The sequence below is a fragment of the Ambystoma mexicanum genome, chromosome 2p (genome assembly GCF_040938575.1).
Source record: "Ambystoma mexicanum isolate Mex_15411 chromosome 2p, UKY_AmexF1_1, whole genome shotgun sequence".
Lineage (NCBI taxonomy): Eukaryota > Metazoa > Chordata > Amphibia > Caudata > Ambystomatidae > Ambystoma > Ambystoma mexicanum.
Window position 1 is genome coordinate 1259720296 of NC_090923.1, and position 11060 is coordinate 1259731355.

The 11060-nt window shown below is 44.4% G+C and overlaps 3 non-coding genes across 3 annotated transcripts; all 3 read left to right on the top strand.

Moving 5' to 3' along the window:
* Positions 1-2273: 2273 nt before the first annotated feature.
* Positions 2274-2380, top strand: LOC138568619 (U6 spliceosomal RNA). The gene has a single exon (XR_011302938.1). It is a non-coding gene; the product is annotated as a U6 spliceosomal RNA (small nuclear RNA).
* A 2426-nt stretch (positions 2381-4806) lies between these two features.
* Positions 4807-4913, top strand: LOC138568620 (U6 spliceosomal RNA). The gene has a single exon (XR_011302939.1). It is a non-coding gene; the product is annotated as a U6 spliceosomal RNA (small nuclear RNA).
* A 5428-nt stretch (positions 4914-10341) lies between these two features.
* Positions 10342-10448, top strand: LOC138568621 (U6 spliceosomal RNA). The gene has a single exon (XR_011302940.1). It is a non-coding gene; the product is annotated as a U6 spliceosomal RNA (small nuclear RNA).
* Positions 10449-11060: the final 612 nt, after the last annotated feature.

Here is an 11060-nt window from a genome sequence, read left to right on the forward strand (position 1 = left end):
TATTGACTGAATGAACAGCCCCACCACCTTCAATTTCTTGACTTGTACTTTTAGAAGTGGCACGCTGCTTTTGTTTTTTTATCCCATTCTACCAAACTCGGTATTATCACTTTTCCCCCTTGTTGTGCACTCCAGCGTAAACTGCTTTAAGGTGCTATTTGCAAACATCGCTCTGAACTACAGCTTTACTTGCTTCTAGGCCTTAATCTTTAATTGTGGCTGAGCAGTGTACTCCGGATTTGGCTGCTTTTAGTTGGTTGATTCTTTTTTGATTTCTGTAACTTTCAAACAGTCCCATTGTGAATTACCATTGTCGCAATGTGCTGCAGTGCAGGGAAACTTAAAAGTAATGGTAGGGAGAGGACGAGGGAGAGGGAGGGGGGTTGTGGGTGGTGGAAAGGAGGGAGGGAGGGAGGGAGAGAGGGAGAGAGGGAGGGAGGGAGGGAGGAGAGAGAGACAGAGAGAGAGAAAACAAAGAAAATATGGTATTCGGGGGCTATGTGTTTGCATGGAAAAGATTTTAGGCTTTTAATCAAGTGGAAAGGGGCTCTGTGGCTGGTATCTCAGCCTGTTGATGCTTTGTTGAGTTGCTTGGAACATGCAAGGAAGGAGACCTGAAGCACTCCCGACCAGGTTGCATGTCTCCAAGTTACTGAAATCCCACAGACCTCCTCCCTGTGCCACAAAGTTCTGGGCACTGAGCTCTGCAGTTGTTTCCCACAGGTCGCCAAGTGCCCCAGATTTACTTTCTCATAGTTGCTAGTTACTGCTACCCCACCTCGACCACTATATTTTCCCCAGATACTTGCTACTGTGGAGTAAGCAGGGCTAAGAGAGAGGGAGAGGGGGTGTGCCTATGCAAATCATCTGCCAGTATGCTTCCTGGGAGGTCATTCCATCTCACAAGCTGACACCTGGGCAGTGGCAGGTAATTTGGAGAACAGACATATTCGGACAGGCCACAGAGCAAAGGCTGGGCCGTTGATTGAGGATCCATTTAGCCATGTCTCCCTAAGTTACCGAGGTCCAGAAAAATTCCACCCTCAGCTCTTATAGAGAGGTCCTTGGCCGATCGTGGCCGATCAGGGCAGTGAAGGGTCAGGGGTGACTGCACACTGCCTCACTTTTTCACTGCTTTCTACAGCGGTAATGCCTTTGCAGAAGGGGCCTGTACAAGTGATGTTGTCCTGCGCTATGGGAAAGTGACATTTATCCACTGACATTAACCAAATTACTTGCGCTGTTCAACGCACATACATGCAGAGAAATAATTTTATATTTTTTGGGGAAGGTGTAGAGGGTTCTGCTGATGATTCTTTTAAGCTGTCTGCTACTCTTGCTTTTACATAGTCTTTCCTGCCCAGGAATGTTTTACGGCCTACTGTATGTCCCTCCCTTACAACGAAAAATCTGTTGAAAGCACAGAGGTACATAGGAATGGATCTGTTAAAAAATGAAACAGAAAGCCAGGAACATGTCGAAACTGGTAGTGTTTGGATTTAGCACATTTGACTGTGAGTCAGTTTATTGTATCAGTTGACCCACTGACCCCCTTACCTCCTGTGTAATACTTTTGCTCTCGGTAGGGTTGTCCAAAGTTCCCTTCTTAAGTGGCTTTCTTATAAAAAATACTAGACCTGCTTTTTGTGGCACACAAGCCTCATATCCCGTTGCAGTTGATAAACTCACATCATCTCCCACCAGTACAAGCTGTAAAGGAATTCCAGGGCTTATCCAAACAAACTAGACGTGGGTCAAGGTTGAGCAATCCTTAAATCAGCAGCAAAGTTAAAATTGAAATCAGCCTCAGAATCTTTTAAAGGACGGTCCAACATCTGTTGCTTACAGGGCTCAATCGGACACCCTCTGGTGCTGACGCCTTACCCACCTCCTGTTCTTGCCTTGTCCTTGATACAGCCATGGGCCCACATACACTCAGAGGTACAGAGTTTTTCTCATGTCTATGGGTCTATTGTGATGCTCTCAGGCTTGCATCACCCAGCCATTGTGATGGGGAGGGGGTGTCATTTTGCAAGCACCCTGGAGCATTAATCTTTCTATCTTTAAATATAATTGGCATTAAACTAAAACCCTTAAGGACCAGATCAATACAGCAGCAACGAATGCTTATTCATTGTTGTTTGCCTCTTCATTTCATACCACCCGATATCTAAATGGTGTTTGGACTTTCTGCCCTCTGACATAAGGACATTTGGAATGGCAAACCTTTGACCTGAGATCCTAATGAATGGTTTGATTGACTCTCCCTTTGCGCTTGCTTCTGCAACACATGTACTAATATTGGAATGATAATGGGAAAATTAAATTGGCCCCTGCTCTAAAGGATGACACGCACATTCGTAAAGCATTCACTATTTTTGGCACATGACAGGACAGAAACTTTCTTAATTTGCAAGTCTTTATTTTTTAATAGATCTTTTTTAATGAAGATTGAAATTGTATGTTCATTCATATTACACGACAACACAATACATTTTGCGCCAAATTCAACACTAATGCCTCAGGAGCCTTTTACTTGTGAATCCTCTTGACTGAATGAACAGCCACGTCCCCTTGAATTTCTTGACTTGTACTTTTAGAAGTGGCATGCTTCTTTTGTTTTTTTTATTCCATTCTACCAAACTCAGTATTATCACTTTCCCCCTTGTTCTGCACTCCAGCGTAAACTGCTTTGAGGTGATATTTGCAAAGATCGCTCTGAACTACAGCTTTACTTGCTTCTGGGCCTTAATCTTTAATTGGAGCTGAGCAGTGTACTCCGGACGTGGCTGCTTATAGTTGGTTGATTTCTTTTTTGATTTCTGTAACTTTCAAACAGTCCCATTGTGAAATACCATTGTCACAATGTGCTGCAGTGCATGAAAACTTAAAATTAATGGGAGGATTGAGGGAGAGGGAGAGGGGGGAAGAGAGAGGGCGGGAGGGTGGGAAGGAGTGAGGGAGGGAGGGAGGGAGGGAGGAGAGAGAGACAGAGAGAGAGAAAACAAAGAAAATATGGTATTCGGGGGCTATGTGTTTGCATGGAAAAGATTTTAGGCTTTTAATCAAGTGGAAAGGGGCTCTGTGGCTGGTATCTCAGCCTGTTGATGCTTTGTTGAGTTGCTTGGAACATGCAAGGAAGGAGACCTGAAGCACTCCCGACCAGGTTGCATGTCTCCAAGTTACTGAAATCCCACAGACCTCCTCCCTGTGCCACAAAGTTCTGGGCACTGAGCTCTGCAGTTGTTTCCCACAGGTCGCCAAGTGCCCCAGATTTACTTTCTCATAGTTGCTAGTTACTGCTACCCCACCTCGACCACTATATTTTCCCCAGATACTTGCTACTGTGGAGTAAGCAGGGCTAAGAGAGAGGGAGAGGGGGTGTGCCTATGCAAATCATCTGCCAGTATGCTTCCTGGGAGGTCATTCCATCTCACAAGCTGACACCTGGGCAGTGGCAGGTAATTTGGAGAACAGACATATTCGGACAGGCCACAGAGCAAAGGCTGGGCCGTTGATTGAGGATCCATTTAGCCATGTCTCCCTAAGTTACCGAGGTCCAGAAAAATTCCACCCTCAGCTCTTATAGAGAGGTCCTTGGCCGATCGTGGCCGATCAGGGCAGTGAAGGGTCAGGGGTGACTGCACACTGCCTCACTTTTTCACTGCTTTCTACAGCGGTAATGCCTTTGCAGAAGGGGCCTGTACAAGTGATGTTGTCCTGCGCTATGGGAAAGTGACATTTATCCACTGACATTAACCAAATTACTTGCGCTGTTCAACGCACATACATGCAGAGAAATAATTTTATATTTTTTGGGGAAGGTGTAGAGGGTTCTGCTGATGATTCTTTTAAGCTGTCTGCTACTCTTGCTTTTACATAGTCTTTCCTGCCCAGGAATGTTTTACGGCCTACTGTATGTCCCTCCCTTACAACGAAAAATCTGTTGAAAGCACAGAGGTACATAGGAATGGATCTGTTAAAAAATGAAACAGAAAGCCAGGAACATGTCGAAACTGGTAGTGTTTGGATTTAGCACATTTGACTGTGAGTCAGTTTATTGTATCAGTTGACCCACTGACCCCCTTACCTCCTGTGTAATACTTTTGCTCTCGGTAGGGTTGTCCAAAGTTCCCTTCTTAAGTGGCTTTCTTATAAAAAATACTAGACCTGCTTTTTGTGGCACACAAGCCTCATATCCCGTTGCAGTTGATAAACTCACATCATCTCCCACCAGTACAAGCTGTAAAGGAATTCCAGGGCTTATCCAAACAAACTAGACGTGGGTCAAGGTTGAGCAATCCTTAAATCAGCAGCAAAGTTAAAATTGAAATCAGCCTCAGAATCTTTTAAAGGACGGTCCAACATCTGTTGCTTACAGGGCTCAATCGGACACCCTCTGGTGCTGACGCCTTACCCACCTCCTGTTCTTGCCTTGTCCTTGATACAGCCATGGGCCCACATACACTCAGAGGTACAGAGTTTTTCTCATGTCTATGGGTCTATTGTGATGCTCTCAGGCTTGCATCACCCAGCCATTGTGATGGGGAGGGGGTGTCATTTTGCAAGCACCCTGGAGCATTAATCTTTCTATCTTTAAATATAATTGGCATTAAACTAAAACCCTTAAGGACCAGATCAATACAGCAGCAACGAATGCTTATTCATTGTTGTTTGCCTCTTCATTTCATACCACCCGATATCTAAATGGTGTTTGGACTTTCTGCCCTCTGACATAAGGACATTTGGAATGGCAAACCTTTGACCTGAGATCCTAATGAATGGTTTGATTGACTCTCCCTTTGCGCTTGCTTCTGCAACACATGTACTAATATTGGAATGATAATGGGAAAATTAAATTGGCCCCTGCTCTAAAGGATGACACGCACATTCGTAAAGCATTCACTATTTTTGGCACATGACAGGACAGAAACTTTCTTAATTTGCAAGTCTTTATTTTTTAATAGATCTTTTTTAATGAAGATTGAAATTGTATGTTCATTCATATTACACGACAACACAATACATTTTGCGCCAAATTCAACACTAATGCCTCAGGAGCCTTTTACTTGTGAATCCTCTTGACTGAATGAACAGCCACGTCCCCTTGAATTTCTTGACTTGTACTTTTAGAAGTGGCATGCTTCTTTTGTTTTTTTTATTCCATTCTACCAAACTCAGTATTATCACTTTCCCCCTTGTTCTGCACTCCAGCGTAAACTGCTTTGAGGTGATATTTGCAAAGATCGCTCTGAACTACAGCTTTACTTGCTTCTGGGCCTTAATCTTTAATTGGAGCTGAGCAGTGTACTCCGGACGTGGCTGCTTATAGTTGGTTGATTTCTTTTTTGATTTCTGTAACTTTCAAACAGTCCCATTGTGAAATACCATTGTCACAATGTGCTGCAGTGCATGAAAACTTAAAATTAATGGGAGGATTGAGGGAGAGGGAGAGGGGGGAAGAGAGAGGGCGGGAGGGTGGGAAGGAGTGAGGGAGGGAGGGAGGGAGGGAGGGAGGAGAGAGAGACAGAGAGAGAGAAAACAAAGAAAATATGGTATTCGGGGGCTATGTGTTTGCATGGAAAAGATTTTAGGCTTTTAATCAAGTGGAAAGGGGCTCTGTGGCTGGTATCTCAGCCTGTTGATGCTTTGTTGAGTTGCTTGGAACATGCAAGGAAGGAGACCTGAAGCACTCCCGACCAGGTTGCATGTCTCCAAGTTACTGAAATCCCACAGACCTCCTCCCTGTGCCACAAAGTTCTGGGCACTGAGCTCTGCAGTTGTTTCCCACAGGTCGCCAAGTGCCCCAGATTTACTTTCTCATAGTTGCTAGTTACTGCTACCCCACCTCGACCACTATATTTTCCCCAGATACTTGCTACTGTGGAGTAAGCAGGGCTAAGAGAGAGGGAGAGGGGGTGTGCCTATGCAAATCATCTGCCAGTATGCTTCCTGGGAGGTCATTCCATCTCACAAGCTGACACCTGGGCAGTGGCAGGTAATTTGGAGAACAGACATATTCGGACAGGCCACAGAGCAAAGGCTGGGCCGTTGATTGAGGATCCATTTAGCCATGTCTCCCTAAGTTACCGAGGTCCAGAAAAATTCCACCCTCAGCTCTTATAGAGAGGTCCTTGGCCGATCGTGGCCGATCAGGGCAGTGAAGGGTCAGGGGTGACTGCACACTGCCTCACTTTTTCACTGCTTTCTACAGCGGTAATGCCTTTGCAGAAGGGGCCTGTACAAGTGATGTTGTCCTGCGCTATGGGAAAGTGACATTTATCCACTGACATTAACCAAATTACTTGCGCTGTTCAACGCACATACATGCAGAGAAATAATTTTATATTTTTTGGGGAAGGTGTAGAGGGTTCTGCTGATGATTCTTTTAAGCTGTCTGCTACTCTTGTTTTTACATAGAGTCTTTCCTCCCCAGGAATGTTTTACGGCCTACTGTATGTCCCTCCCTTACAACGAAAAATCTGTTGAAAGCACAGAGGTACATAGGAATGGATCTGTTAAGAAATGAAACAAAAAGCCTGGAAAAATGTGGAAACGGGTAGGATTTGGACTTACAATTAACTAACAGTTAGATGTGCTATCCCTTGACCCACTGACCCCCTTTCCTTTTGTGTAATCCTTTTTTTCTCAGTAGGGTTTTCCAAAGTGGATTTCATATAAAAGATCCTAGACCTGCATTCTGTGGCACACATGCCTCATATCCCGTTGCCCTTGATAAACTCACTTCATCTCTCACCAATATAAACTGTAAAAGATTTTCAGGGCTTAGCCAAGCAAACTAGACGCGGGTCGAAGGTTGAGCAATCCTTTAATCAGCAGCAAAGTTAACATTGAAATCAGCCTCAGAATCTCTTAAAGGATGGTCCAATATCTGTTGCTGGCAGCGCGCAATGGGGCAGCCTGGGTGCTGACACCTTAAGCCATCTCCTGTTCTTGCCTTGTCCTTGATCCAGCCATGGGCCCACATACACTCAGAGGTACAGAGTGTTTCTCATGTCTATGGGTCTTCTGTGATGCTCTTACGCTTGCATCACACAGCCATCGTGATGGGGAGGGGGTGTCGATTTGCAAGCACCCTTGAGCATGAATCTTTTTATCTTTAAATATAATTGGCATTAAACCAAACCCTTTAGGACCAGATCAATACAGCAGCAAAGAATGCTGATGAATTGCTGTTTGCCGCTTAATCCCATAACATCCGACTTCTAAATGGGGTTTGGTCAAATGTTTGCCATAACAAATGTCCTTATGTCAAAGAGCAGAAAGTCCAGAGGTCCTAATCAATGGTTTGGTTGGCTCTCCCTTTGCGCTTGCCTTAAGGCGTCAGCACCAGAGGCTGCCCGATTGCGCCCTGCAAGCAACCAGTGTTGGCCCATCCTTTAAGAGATTCTGAGGCTGATTTCAATGTTATTTTTGCTGCTGATTTAAGGATTGCTCAACCTTCAGCCCACGTTTAGTTTCCTTGGCTATGCCCTTGACATCTTTTACAGCTTGTATTGGTGGGAGATGATGTGAGTTTATCAAGAGCAACGGGATATGAGGCATGTGGGCCATAAAAAACAGGTCTAGGATCATTTTTATAAGAAAGTCTCTTTAAGTAGGGAACTTTGGACAACCCTGCTGAGAGCGAAAGGATTACACAAAAGGTAGGGGTGTCAGTGGGTCAAGGGATAGCACATCTGACTGTGAATCAGTTTATTGTAAGTCCAAATCCTACCTGTTTCAACATGTTTCCAGGCTTTTTGTTTCATTTCTTAACTGAACTTAACTTCCTATGTACCTCAGCAAAACATGTACTAATATTGGAATGAAAATGGGAAAATTGAATTGGCCCCTGCTTCAAAGGATGACATGCACATTCGTAAAGCATTCACTATTTTTGGCACACGACAGGACAGAAACTTTCTTAATCTGCAAGTCTTTATTTTTTAATACATCTTTTTTAATGAAGATTGAAATTGTATGTTCATACATATTACACGACAACACAATACATTTTGCGCCAAATTCAACACTAATGCCTCGGGAGCCGTTTACTTGTGAGTCCTATTGACTGAATGAACAGCCCCACCACCTTCAATTTCTTGACTTGTACTTTTAGAAGTGGCACGCTGCTTTTGTTTTTTTATCCCATTCTACCAAACTCGGTATTATCACTTTTCCCCCTTGTTGTGCACTCCAGCGTAAACTGCTTTAAGGTGCTATTTGCAAACATCGCTCTGAACTACAGCTTTACTTGCTTCTAGGCCTTAATCTTTAATTGTGGCTGAGCAGTGTACTCCGGATTTGGCTGCTTTTAGTTGGTTGATTCTTTTTTGATTTCTGTAACTTTCAAACAGTCCCATTGTGAATTACCATTGTCGCAATGTGCTGCAGTGCAGGGAAACTTAAAAGTAATGGTAGGGAGAGGACGAGGGAGAGGGAGGGGGGTTGTGGGTGGTGGAAAGGAGGGAGGGAGGGAGGGAGAGAGGGAGAGAGGGAGGGAGGGAGGGAGGAGAGAGAGACAGAGAGAGAGAAAACAAAGAAAATATGGTATTCGGGGGCTATGTGTTTGCATGGAAAAGATTTTAGGCTTTTAATCAAGTGGAAAGGGGCTCTGTGGCTGGTATCTCAGCCTGTTGATGCTTTGTTGAGTTGCTTGGAACATGCAAGGAAGGAGACCTGAAGCACTCCCGACCAGGTTGCATGTCTCCAAGTTACTGAAATCCCACAGACCTCCTCCCTGTGCCACAAAGTTCTGGGCACTGAGCTCTGCAGTTGTTTCCCACAGGTCGCCAAGTGCCCCAGATTTACTTTCTCATAGTTGCTAGTTACTGCTACCCCACCTCGACCACTATATTTTCCCCAGATACTTGCTACTGTGGAGTAAGCAGGGCTAAGAGAGAGGGAGAGGGGGTGTGCCTATGCAAATCATCTGCCAGTATGCTTCCTGGGAGGTCATTCCATCTCACAAGCTGACACCTGGGCAGTGGCAGGTAATTTGGAGAACAGACATATTCGGACAGGCCACAGAGCAAAGGCTGGGCCGTTGATTGAGGATCCATTTAGCCATGTCTCCCTAAGTTACCGAGGTCCAGAAAAATTCCACCCTCAGCTCTTATAGAGAGGTCCTTGGCCGATCGTGGCCGATCAGGGCAGTGAAGGGTCAGGGGTGACTGCACACTGCCTCACTTTTTCACTGCTTTCTACAGCGGTAATGCCTTTGCAGAAGGGGCCTGTACAAGTGATGTTGTCCTGCGCTATGGGAAAGTGACATTTATCCACTGACATTAACCAAATTACTTGCGCTGTTCAACGCACATACATGCAGAGAAATAATTTTATATTTTTTGGGGAAGGTGTAGAGGGTTCTGCTGATGATTCTTTTAAGCTGTCTGCTACTCTTGCTTTTACATAGTCTTTCCTGCCCAGGAATGTTTTACGGCCTACTGTATGTCCCTCCCTTACAACGAAAAATCTGTTGAAAGCACAGAGGTACATAGGAATGGATCTGTTAAAAAATGAAACAGAAAGCCAGGAACATGTCGAAACTGGTAGTGTTTGGATTTAGCACATTTGACTGTGAGTCAGTTTATTGTATCAGTTGACCCACTGACCCCCTTACCTCCTGTGTAATACTTTTGCTCTCGGTAGGGTTGTCCAAAGTTCCCTTCTTAAGTGGCTTTCTTATAAAAAATACTAGACCTGCTTTTTGTGGCACACAAGCCTCATATCCCGTTGCAGTTGATAAACTCACATCATCTCCCACCAGTACAAGCTGTAAAGGAATTCCAGGGCTTATCCAAACAAACTAGACGTGGGTCAAGGTTGAGCAATCCTTAAATCAGCAGCAAAGTTAAAATTGAAATCAGCCTCAGAATCTTTTAAAGGACGGTCCAACATCTGTTGCTTACAGGGCTCAATCGGACACCCTCTGGTGCTGACGCCTTACCCACCTCCTGTTCTTGCCTTGTCCTTGATACAGCCATGGGCCCACATACACTCAGAGGTACAGAGTTTTTCTCATGTCTATGGGTCTATTGTGATGCTCTCAGGCTTGCATCACCCAGCCATTGTGATGGGGAGGGGGTGTCATTTTGCAAGCACCCTGGAGCATTAATCTTTCTATCTTTAAATATAATTGGCATTAAACTAAAACCCTTAAGGACCAGATCAATACAGCAGCAACGAATGCTTATTCATTGTTGTTTGCCTCTTCATTTCATACCACCCGATATCTAAATGGTGTTTGGACTTTCTGCCCTCTGACATAAGGACATTTGGAATGGCAAACCTTTGACCTGAGATCCTAATGAATGGTTTGATTGACTCTCCCTTTGCGCTTGCTTCTGCAACACATGTACTAATATTGGAATGATAATGGGAAAATTAAATTGGCCCCTGCTCTAAAGGATGACACGCACATTCGTAAAGCATTCACTATTTTTGGCACATGACAGGACAGAAACTTTCTTAATTTGCAAGTCTTTATTTTTTAATAGATCTTTTTTAATGAAGATTGAAATTGTATGTTCATTCATATTACACGACAACACAATACATTTTGCGCCAAATTCAACACTAATGCCTCAGGAGCCTTTTACTTGTGAATCCTCTTGACTGAATGAACAGCCACGTCCCCTTGAATTTCTTGACTTGTACTTTTAGAAGTGGCATGCTTCTTTTGTTTTTTTTATTCCATTCTACCAAACTCAGTATTATCACTTTCCCCCTTGTTCTGCACTCCAGCGTAAACTGCTTTGAGGTGATATTTGCAAAGATCGCTCTGAACTACAGCTTTACTTGCTTCTGGGCCTTAATCTTTAATTGGAGCTGAGCAGTGTACTCCGGACGTGGCTGCTTATAGTTGGTTGATTTCTTTTTTGATTTCTGTAACTTTCAAACAGTCCCATTGTGAAATACCATTGTCACAATGTGCTGCAGTGCATGAAAACTTAAAATTAATGGGAGGATTGAGGGAGAGGGAGAGGGGGGAAGAGAGAGGGCGGGAGGGTGGGAAGGAGTGAGGGAGGGAGGGAGGGAGGGAGGGAGGGAGGAGA